The 11,466-nt window shown below is 48.3% G+C and overlaps 1 protein-coding gene across 1 annotated transcript in view; it reads right to left on the bottom strand.

Annotated features, from left to right (window-relative positions):
* Window positions 1-550: 550 nt before the first annotated feature.
* Window positions 551-11,466, bottom strand: part of LOC135535088 (shaker-related potassium channel tsha2-like) — a 28,922-nt gene continuing 18,006 nt past the window's right edge. Inside the window, exon 2 of the mRNA XM_064961812.1 lies at window positions 551-991. The gene's annotated coding sequence lies outside the window, so the exon portion shown is untranslated. The remainder of the gene's footprint in view (window positions 992-11,466) is intronic.

Below are 11,466 nucleotides of genomic sequence, written 5' to 3'. Positions count from 1 at the left end.
CAGATTGTTGTCCACCTGGTTTAAATCTCTGTCTGTTTGTCTCCTCTCCTCTCTGCAGGTCATCAGAGCAGTGAGGCTGTCTCCTGTCCATACCAGACAGATTGATGTCCACCTGGTTTGAATCTATGTCAGTAATGTTGTCCACACAGTTAAATCTGTGTCAGACACAATGTCCATGTGGTGTATTCTATATCCTGTCAGTGATGTTGTCCAGGTGTATTCTATATCCTGTCGGTGATGTTGTCCAGGTGTATTCTATATCCTGTCAGGTGATGTTGTCCAGGTGTATTCTATATCCTGTCAGTGATGTTGTCCAGGTGTATTCTATATCCTGTCAGTGATGTTGTCCAGGTGTATTCTATATCCTGTCGGTGATGTTGTCCAGGTGTATTCTATATCCTGTCAGTGATGTTGTCCAGGTGTATTCTATATCCTGTCAGGTGATGTTGTCCAGGTGTATTCTATATCCTGTCAGTGATGTTGTCCAGGTGTATTCTATATCCTGTCAGTGATGTTGTCCAGGTGTATTCTATATCCTGTCAGTGATGTTGTCCAGGTGTATTCTATATCCTGTCAGTGATGTTGTCCAGGTGTATTCTATATCCTGTCAGTGATGTTGTCCAGGTGTATTCTATATCCTGTCAGGTGATGTTGTCCCTAATGGAAAGGCATGTCAGAGACCTGTCCTCCAGTGAGTCAGGTTTCCTCATCTTATCCATTGTGTATTTCATCCGTTCCTCGTCTCAGAGGTAAAAGACAGCGATGGTGTTTTTCTCCCGTGGCTTGGTGAGGAGGTCTCCCGTGGCTTGTCGAGGAGGTCTCCCGTGGCTTGTCGAGGAGGTCTCCCGTGGCTTGTCGAGGAGGTCTCCCGTGGCTTGTCGAGGAGGTCTCCCGTGGCTTGTCGAGGAGGTCTCCAGGGGTCGTGGGATGGGAAACCGCGGGGTGTTGTAGGAAGTGGCATACAGCAGAGGACCGCTCATCTTCCACCAACCTGAAAAACAGAAGAAAACAACATTCTAGTTCCAGTAGACAGTGAGGTCACGTTTGTGTTTTTCACCGAGATGCCTCAGTATCATTTCAATCCCAATCCAGCCGCTAGTTTATAAACAACACGTGGTTTCTCTTCACGCTAATTATTAGACTTGGAATAGGAAACACAAAGTTACAGAACGTGCGGGTGCAGCTGTATGGCTCTGAATAATCATATTGGATGGCAACAAGAACAGGAAATGCACCACAGGGAAGAAGCACAGATTCTGTTAAGACCATACTGTGGTGACACAGGGGACATAACCTCTGCTGAGCTCTGAGCTAAACTCACTGTCAGGATGAGGAACTGACACTAGAAGCTTTCGACATCACTACGCTGTAACACCATTCACCAAAGGCCAAACCAGCCTGACATTGTCTAGAAGGGTCCTGACATAGTGTAGAAGGGTTCTGACAGTGTAGAAGGGTTCTGACAGTGTAGAAGGGTCATTATATAGTGTAGAAGGGTTCTGACAGTGTAGAAGGGTTCTGACAGTGTAGAAGGGTCCTGACAGTGTAGAAGGGTTCTGACAGTGTAGAAGGGTCCTGACAGTGTAGAAGGGTTCTGACAGTGTAGAAGGGTTCTGACAGTGTAGAAGGGTTCTGACAGTGTAGAAGGGTCCTGACAGTGTAGAAGGGTCATTATATAGTGTAGAAGGGTTCTGACAGTGTAGAAGGGTCCTGACAGTGTAGAAGGGTTCTGACAGTGTAGAAGGGTTCTGACAGTGTAGAAGGGTTCTGACATAGTGTAGAAGGGTTCTGACAGTGTAGAAGGGTTCTGACAGTGTAGAAGGGTTCTGACAGTGTAGAAGGGTCATTATATAGTGTAGAAGGGTTCTGACAGTGTAGAAGGGTTCTGACAGTGTAGAAGGGTCATTATATAGTGTAGAAGGGTTCTGACAGTGTAGAAGGGTCCTGACAGTGTAGAAGGGTTCTGACAGTGTAGAAGGGTTCTGACATAGTGTAGAAGGGTTCTGACAGTGTAGAAGGGTTCTGACAGTGTAGAAGGGTCCTGACATAGTGTAGAAGGGTTCTGACAGTGTAGAAGGGTTCTGACAGTGTAGAAGGGTCATTATATAGTGTAGAAGGGTTCTGACAGTGTAGAAGGGTTCTGACAGTGTAGAAGGGTTCTGACAGTGTAGAAGGATTCTAACAGTGTAGAAGGGTTCTGACAGTGTAGAAGGGTTCTGACAGTGTAGAAGGGTTCTGACAGTGTAGAAGGATTCTAACAGTGTAGAAGGGTTCTGACAGTGTAGAAGGGTCCTGACAGTGTAGAAGGGTTCTGACAGTGTAGAAGGGTTCTGACATAGTGTAGAAGGGTTCTGACAGTGTAGAAGGGTTCTGACAGTGTAGAAGGGTCCTGACAGTGTAGAAGGGTTCTGACAGTGTAGAAGGGTTCTGACAGTGTAGAAGGGTTCTGACAGTGTAGAAGGGTTCTGACATAGTGTAGAAGGGTCCTGACAGTGTAGAAGGGTCCTGACATAGTGTAGAAGGGTTCTGGCAGTGGAGAAGGGTTCTGACAGTGGAGAAGGGTTCTGACAGTGTAGAAGGGTCCTGACAGTGTAGAAGGGTTCTGACAGTGGAGAAGGGTTCTGACAGTGTAGAAGGGTTCTAACAGTGTAGAAGGGTTCTGACAGTGTAGAAGGGTTCTGACAGTGTAGAAGGGTTCTGACAGTGTAGAAGGGTTCTGACAGTGTAGAAGGGTTCTGACAGTGTAGAAGGGTTCTGACAGTGTAGAAGGGTTCTGACAGTGTAGAAGGGTCCTGACAGTGTAGAAGGGTCCTGACAGTGTAGAAGGATCCTGACATAGTGTAGAAGGGTTCTGACAGTGTAGAAGGGTTCTGACATAGTGTAGAAGGGTTCTGACAGTGTAGAAGGGTCCTGACAGTGTAGAAGGGTCCTGACAGTGTAGAAGGATCCTGACATAGTGTAGAAGGGTTCTGACAGTGTAGAAGGGTCCTGACAGTGTAGAAGGGTTCTGACAGTGTAGAAGGGTTCTAACAGTGTAGAAGGGTTCTGACAGTGTATATGGGTTCTGACAGTGTAGAAGGGTTCTGACAGTGTAGAAGGGTTCTGACAGTGTAGAAGGGTTCTGACAGTGTAGAAGGGTTCTAACAGTGTAGAAGGGTTCTGACAGTGTATATGGGTTCTGACAGTGTAGAAGGGTTCTGACAGTGTAGAAGGGTTCTGACAGTGTAGAAGGGTTCTGACAGTGTATATGGGTTCTGACAGTGTAGAAGGGTTCTGACAGTGCAGAAGGGTTTGTTTTCTAAGAGCCCTTTGTGTTATTGACTGAGCTTTGAGAGATTTAGCTGCACTCTCGTTCTGGCACTCTCTTCCTCTCACTACTCTATCCTTCCTTTCCTTTCCTCTCTCTCCTCCCACTGTTTCCTTCTCTTTCTCTCCTCTCTCTCACTCTCCCCCTGCTCTCTCCTTTCTTTCTCTACTCTTCCCCTCTCTCTCTCTCCCCTCCACTATCTCTCTCTTCTCTCTCCATCTCTCTCTCTGCTCTGTCCTTCCTGCAGCACTAGACCTTTTGTTCATAGCCCCTCTGCCTCAATACAGCCTGTCTACCCTGCTATCTCCATCACACACACACACACACACACACACACACACACACACACACACACACACACACACAGACACACACACACACACACACACACACACACACACACACACACACACACACACACACACACACACACACACACACACACACATCCTCAAAGGAAACCGAAAACACAGTCTGCACGACACTCCAGGCCATCAACATCGTCACTGTTCTATATTCAGTCTGGAGAACAGAGGGAGGGGAGAGGAAGGGCAGAGGAGGGAGGACGATTGGAGGGATAGGGGGGAACAGCTAAGCAGCCGTCACTTCCTGTTTACTATTGATGCTTCCTATTCCACACAGAGAGATGAGAGACTGTTGCTGTTACTAGGCACTTTCTGCCGTCTACTGGTCATCTACTGGCACTGCCGTATAGCAACCTCGCTAACCAAGACTACTGCCGTATAGCAACCTCGCTAACCAAGACCACTGCCGTATAGCAACCTCGCTAACCAAGACCACTGCCGTATAGCAACCTCGCTAACCAAGACCACTGCCGTATAGCAACCTCGCTAACCAAGACCACTGCCATCTAGCAACCTCGCTAACCAAGACCACTTCCATCTAGCAACAGCGCTAACCAGACCACTGCCATCTAGCAACATCGCTAACCAAGACCCGCTAACCAAGACTACTACCATCTAGCAACATCGCTAACCAAGACCCGCTAACCAAGACCACTGCCATCTAGCAAAATCGCTAACCAAGACCACTGCCATCTAGCAACACCGCTAACCAAGACTACTACCATCTAGCAACACCGCTAACCAAGACCACTGCCATCTAGCAACACCGCTAACCAAGACCACTGCCATCTAGCAAAACCTCTAACCAAGACCACTGCCATCTAGCAACACCGCTAACCAAGACCACTGCCATCTAGCAACACCGCTAACCAAGACCACTGCCATCTAGCAACACCGCTAACCAAGGCCACTGCCATCCAGCAACACCGCTAACCAAGACCACTGACATTTAGCAAAATCGCTAACCAAGACCACTGCCATCTAGCAACACCGCTAACCAAGACTACTACCATATAGCAACACCGCTAACCAAGACCACTGCCATCTAGCAACCTCGCTAACCAAGACCACTGCCATCTAGCAACACCGCTAACCAAGACCACTGCCATCTAGCAACCTCGCTAACCAAGACCACTGCCATCTAGCAACCTCGCTAACCAAGACCACTGCCATCTAGCAACACCTCTAACCAAGACCACTGCCATCTAGCAACACCGCTAACCAAGACCACTGCCATCTAGCAACCTCACTAACCAAGACCACTGCCATCTAGCAACACCGCTAACCAAGACCACTGCCATCTAGCAACACCACTAACCAAGACCACTGCCATCTAGCAACACCGCTAACCAAGACCACTGCCATCTAGCAACACCGCTAACCAAGACCACTGCCATCTAGCAACACCGCTAACCAAGACCACTGCCATCTAGCAACACCGCTAACCAAGACCACTGCCATCTAGCAACACCGCTAACCAAGACCACTGCCATCTAGCAACACCGCTAACCAAGACCACTGCCATTTAGCAACACCGCTAACCAAGACCACTGCCATCTAGCAACACCGCTAACCAAGACCACTGCCATCTATCAACACCGCTAACCAAGACCACTGCCATCTAGCAACACCGCTAACCAAGACCACTGCCATCTAGCAACATCGCTAACCAAGACCCGCTAACCAAGACTACTACCATCTAGCAACATCGCTAACCAAGACCCGCTAACCAAGACCACTGCCATCTAGCAAAACCACTAACCAAGACCACTGCCATCTAGCAAAACCGCTAACCAAGACCACTGCCATCTAGCAACACCGCTAACCAAGACTACTACCATCTAGCAACACCGCTAACCAAGACCACTGCCATCTAGCAACACCGCTAACCAAGACCACTGCCATCTAGCAAAACCTCTAACCAAGACCACTGCCATCTAGCAACACCGCTAACCAAGACCACTGCCATCTAGCAACACCGCTAACCAAGACCACTGCCATCTAGCAACACCGCTAACCAAGGCCACTGCCATCCAGCAACACCGCTAACCAAGACCACTGACATTTAGCAAAATCGCTAACCAAGACCACTGCCATCTAGCAACACCGCTACCATATAGCAACACCGCTAACCAAGACCACTGCCATATAGCAACCTCGCTAACCAAGACCACTGCCATCTAGCAACACCGCTAACCAAGACCACTGCCATCTAGCAACCTCGCTAACCAAGACCACTGCCATCTAGCAACCTCGCTAACCAAGACCACTGCCATCTAGCAACACCTCTAACCAAGACCACTGCCATCTAGCAACACCGCTAACCAAGACCACTGCCATCTAGCAACCTCACTAACCAAGACCACTGCCATCTAGCAACACCGCTAACCAAGACCACTGCCATCTAGCAACACCGCTAACCAAGACCACTACCATCTAGCAACACCGCTAACCAAGACCACTGCCACCTAGCAACACCGCTAACCAAGACCAGTGCCATCTAGCAACACCGCTAACCAAGACCACTGACATTTAGCAACACCGCTAACCAAGACCACTGCAATCTAGCAACACCGCTAACCAAGACTACCACCATCTAGCAACACCGCTAACCAAGACCACTGCCATCTAGCAACACCGCTAACCAAGACCACTGCCATCTAGCAACACCGCTAACCAAGACCACTGCCATCTAGCAACACCGCTAACCAAGACCACTGCCATCTAGCAACACAGCTAACCAAGACCACTGCCATCTAGCAACACCGCTAACCAAGGCCACTGCCATCCAGCAACACCGCTAACCAAGACCACTGACATTTAGCAAAATCGCTAACCAAGACCACTGCCATCTAGCAACACCGCTAACCAAGACTACTACCATATAGCAACACCGCTAACCAAGACCACTGCCATCTAGCAACACCGCTAACCAAGACCACTGCCATCTAGCAACCTCGCTAACCAAGACCACTGCCATCTAGCAACACCGCTAACCAAGACCACTGCCATCTAGCAACCTCGCTAACCAAGACCACTGCCATCTAGCAACCTCGCTAACCAAGACCACTGCCATCTAGCAACACCTCTAACCAAGACCACTGCAATCTAGCAACCTCACTAACCAAGACCACTGCCATCTATCAACACCGCTAACCAAGACCACTGCCATCTAGCAACACCGCTAACCAAGACCACTGCCATCTAGCAACACCGCTAACCAAGACCACTGCCATCTAGCAACCTCACTAACCAAAACCACTGCCATCTAGCAACACCGCTAACCAAGACCACTGCCATCTAGCAACACCGCTAACCAAGACCACTGCCATCTAGCAACACCGCTAACCAAGACCAGTGCCATCTAGCAACACCACTAACCAAGACCACTGACATTTAGCAACACCGCTAACCAAGACCACTGCCATCTAGCAACACCGCTAACCAAGACCACTGCCATCTAGCAACACCGCTAACCAAGACCACTGCCATCTAGCAACACCGCTAACCAAGACCACTGCCATCTAGCAACACCGCTAACCAAGACCACTGCCATCTAGCAACACCGCTAACCAAGACCACTGCCATCTAGCAACACCGCTAACCAAGACCACTGCCATCTAGCAACACCGCTAACCAAGACCAAGGGACCTGAATGTACCTCCAGAGCAAGCTGCTTCTTAGGTTTGCTGGTTGTGTCGTTGCTGTTGTACTCAGTGCTTTCAGTGGAACTAAGTTCACTTTAGTATCACTAGGGGATTGGATTTTAGATGTAGTATTTTACATAGAGATCCTATTAAATGACTCTTATTCCTAAATCTATTGGTATTTTGTGACAGGTAACGAACAGGAGAACATGGAGGCGCTATAGTCCACTTTAACCACTGGGTTGTACCTTGTGTGGTCAATCCGACAGCATTACTGCGATGCAACCTCCGCAGACGTCAGGGCTTTCATACTTCCTGAGTTTAGCGGAGCATAGCATAGCATAGCATACCAGAGCATAGCATAGCATAGCAGAGCATAGCATAGCAGAGCATAGCATAGCAGAGCATAGCAGAGCAGAGCATACCAGAGCATAGTATAACATAGCATAGCATAGCAGAGCAGAGCAGAGCTATTGTGAAGGAAGTCGTCAAGGAAGTGAGTTTGTGGTTATACAGGATGTACCACCCCTACCTACCGTCAACCAATCATGTCAGTGCGGAGCTACACTACATGACCAAAAGTATGTAGACACCTACTCATCGAACATCTCATTCCAATAATATGGAGTTGGTTCCCCTTTGCTGCTATAACAGCCTACACTCTTCTGGGAAGGCTTTCCACTGGATGTAGGAACATTGCTGCTTTAAAAGCCTCCACTCTCTGGGAAGGCTTTCCACTAGATGTAGGAACATTGCTGCTATAACAGCCTCCACTCTTCTGGGAAGGCTTTTCACGAGATGTTGGAACATTGCTGCTATAACAGCCTCCAGTCTTCTGGGAAAGCTTTCCACTAGATGTTGGAACATTGTTGCTGTAACAGCCTCCACTCTTCTGGGAAGGCTTTCCACTAGATGTTGGAACATTGTTGCTATAACAGCCTCCACTCTTCTGGGAAGGCTTTCCACTAGATGTTGGAACATTGCTGCTATAACAGCCTCCAATCTATAACAGCCTCCAATCTTCTGGGAAGGCTTTCCACTAGATGTTGGAACATTGCTGCTGTAACAGCCTCCAGTCTTCTGGGAAGGCTTTCCACTAGATGTTGGGACATTGCTGCTATAACAGCCTCCACTCTTCTGGGAAGGCTTTCCACTAGATGTTGGGACATTGCTGCTATAACAGCCTCCACTCTTCTGGGAAGGCTTTCCACTAGATGTTGGAACATTGTTGCTATAACAGCCTCCACTCTTCTGGGAAGGCTTTCCACTAGATGTTGGAACATTGCTGCTATAACAGCCTCCAATCTATAACAGCCTCCAATCTTCTGGGAAGGCTTTCCACTAGATGTTGGAACATTGCTGCTGTAACAGCCTCCAGTCTTCTGGGAAGGCTTTCCACTAGATGTTGGGACATTGCTGCTATAACAGCCTCCACTCTTCTGGGAAGACTTTCCACTAGATGTTTGGACATTGCTGCTATAACAGCCCCCACTCTTCTGGGAAGGCTTTCCACTAGATGTTGGAACATTGCTGCTATAACAGCCTCCAGTCTTCTGGGAAGGCTTTCCACTAGATGTTGGAACATTGCTGCTATAACAGCCTCCACTCTTCTGGGAAGGCTTTCCACTAGATGTTGGAACATTGCTGCTATAACAGCCTCCAATCTATAACAGCCTCCAATCTTCTGGGAAGGCTTTCCACTAGATGTTGGAACATTGCTGCTGTAACAGCCTCCAGTCTTCTGGGAAGGCTTTCCACTAGATGTTGGAACATTGCTGCTATAACAGCCTCCACTCTCTGGGAAGGCTTTCCACTAGATGTTGGAACATTGCTGCTATAACAGCCTCCACTCTTCTGGGAAGGCTTTCCACTAGATGTTGGAACATTGCTGCTATAACAGCCTCCACTCTTCTGGGAAGGCTTTCCACTAGATGTAGGAACATTGCTGCTATAACAGCCTCCACTCTTCTGGGAACGCTTTCCACTAGATGTTGGAACATTGCTGCTATAACAGCCTCCAGTCTTCTGGGAAGGCTTTCCACTAGATGTTGGAACATTGCTGCTATAACAGCCTCCACTCTTCTGGGAAGGCTTTCCACTAGATGTTGGAACATTGCTGCTATAACAGCCTCCACTCTTCTGGGAAGGCTTTCCACTAGATGTTGAAACATTGCTGCTATAACAGCCTCCACTCTTCTGGGAAGGCTTTCCACTAGATGTTGGAACATTGCTGCTATAACAGCCTCCACTCTTCTGGGAAGGCTTTTCCACTAGATGTTGGAACATTGCTGCTATAACAGCCTCCACTCTTCTGGGAAGGCTTTCCACTAGATGTTGGAACATTGCTGCTATAACAGCCTCCACTCTTCTGGGAAGGCTTTCCACTAGATGTTGGAACATTGCTGCTATAACAGCCTCCAGTCTTCTGGGAAGGCTTTCCACTAGATGTTGGAACATTGCTGCTATAACAGCCTCCACTCTTCTGGGAAGGCTTTCCACTAGATGTTGGAACATTGCTGCTATAACAGCCTCCAATCTATAACAGCCTCCAATCTTCTGGGAAGGCTTTCCACTAGATGTTGGAACATTGCTGCTGTAACAGCCTCCAGTCTTCTGGGAAGGCTTTCCACTAGATGTTGGAACATTGCTGCTATAACAGCCTCCACTCTCTGGGAAGGCTTTCCACTAGATGTTGGAACATTGCTGCTATAACAGCCTCCACTCTTCTGGGAAGGCTTTCCACTAGATGTTGGAACATTGCTGCTATAACAGCCTCCACTCTTCTGGGAAGGCTTTCCACTAGATGTAGGAACATTGCTGCTATAACAGCCTCCACTCTTCTGGGAACGCTTTCCACTAGATGTTGGAACATTGCTGCTATAACAGCCTCCAGTCTTCTGGGAAGGCTTTCCACTAGATGTTGGAACATTGCTGCTATAACAGCCTCCACTCTTCTGGGAAGGCTTTCCACTAGATGTTGGAACATTGCTGCTATAACAGCCTCCACTCTTCTGGGAAGGCTTTCCACTAGATGTTGAAACATTGCTGCTATAACAGCCTCCACTCTTCTGGGAAGGCTTTCCACTAGATGTTGGAACATTGCTGCTATAACAGCCTCCACTCTTCTGGGAAGGCTTTTCCACTAGATGTTGGAACATTGCTGCTATAACAGCCTCCACTCTTCTGGGAAGGCTTTCCACTAGATGTTGGAACATTGCTGCTATAACAGCCTCCACTCTTCTGGGAAGGCTTTCCACTAGATGTTGGGACATTGCTGCTGTAACAGCCTCCACTCTTCTGGGAAGGCTTTCCACTAGATGTTGGGACATTGCTGCTATAACAGCCTCCACTCTCTGGGAAGGCTTTCCACTAGATGTTGGAACATTGCTGCTATAACAGCCTCCACTCTTCTGGGAAGGCTTTCCACTAGATGTTGGAACATTGCTGCTATAACAGCCTCCACTCTTCTGGGAAGGCTTTCCACTAGATGTAGGAACATTGCTGCTATAATAGCCTCCACTCTTCTGGGAAGGCTTTCCACTAGATGTTGGAACATTGCTGCTATAACAGCCTCCACTCTTCTGGGAAGGCTTTCCACTAGATGTTGGAACATTGCTGCTATAACAGCCTCCACTCTTCTGGGAAGGCTTTCCACTAGATGTTGGAACATTGCTGCTATAACAGCCTCCACTATTCTGGGAAGGCTTTCCACTAGATGTTGGAACATTGCTGCTATAACAGCCTCCACTCTTCTGGGAAGGCTTTCCACTAGATGTTGGAACATTGCTGCTATAACAGCCTCCACTCTTCTGGGAAGGCTTTCCACTAGATGTTGGAACATTGCTGCTATAACAGCCTCCACTCTTCTGGGAAGGCTTTCCACTAGATGTTGGAACATTGCTGCTATAACAGCCTCCACTCTTCTGGGAAGGCTATCCACTAGATGTTGGAACATTGCTGCTATAACAGCCTCCACTCCTCTGGGAAGGCTTTCCACTAGATGTTGGAACATTGCTGCTATAACAGCCTCCACTCTTCTGGGAAGGCTTTCCACTAGATGTTGGAACATTGCTGCTATAACAGCCTCCAGTCTTCTGGGAAGGCTTTCCACTAGATGTTGGAACATTGCTGCTATAACAGCCTCCAG

The sequence above is a fragment of the Oncorhynchus masou genome, unplaced genomic scaffold (genome assembly GCF_036934945.1).
Source record: "Oncorhynchus masou masou isolate Uvic2021 unplaced genomic scaffold, UVic_Omas_1.1 unplaced_scaffold_443, whole genome shotgun sequence".
Lineage (NCBI taxonomy): Eukaryota > Metazoa > Chordata > Actinopteri > Salmoniformes > Salmonidae > Oncorhynchus > Oncorhynchus masou.
Note: the sequence above shows the minus strand (reverse complement) of the source record. Positions and strands in the feature narration are given on the sequence as shown.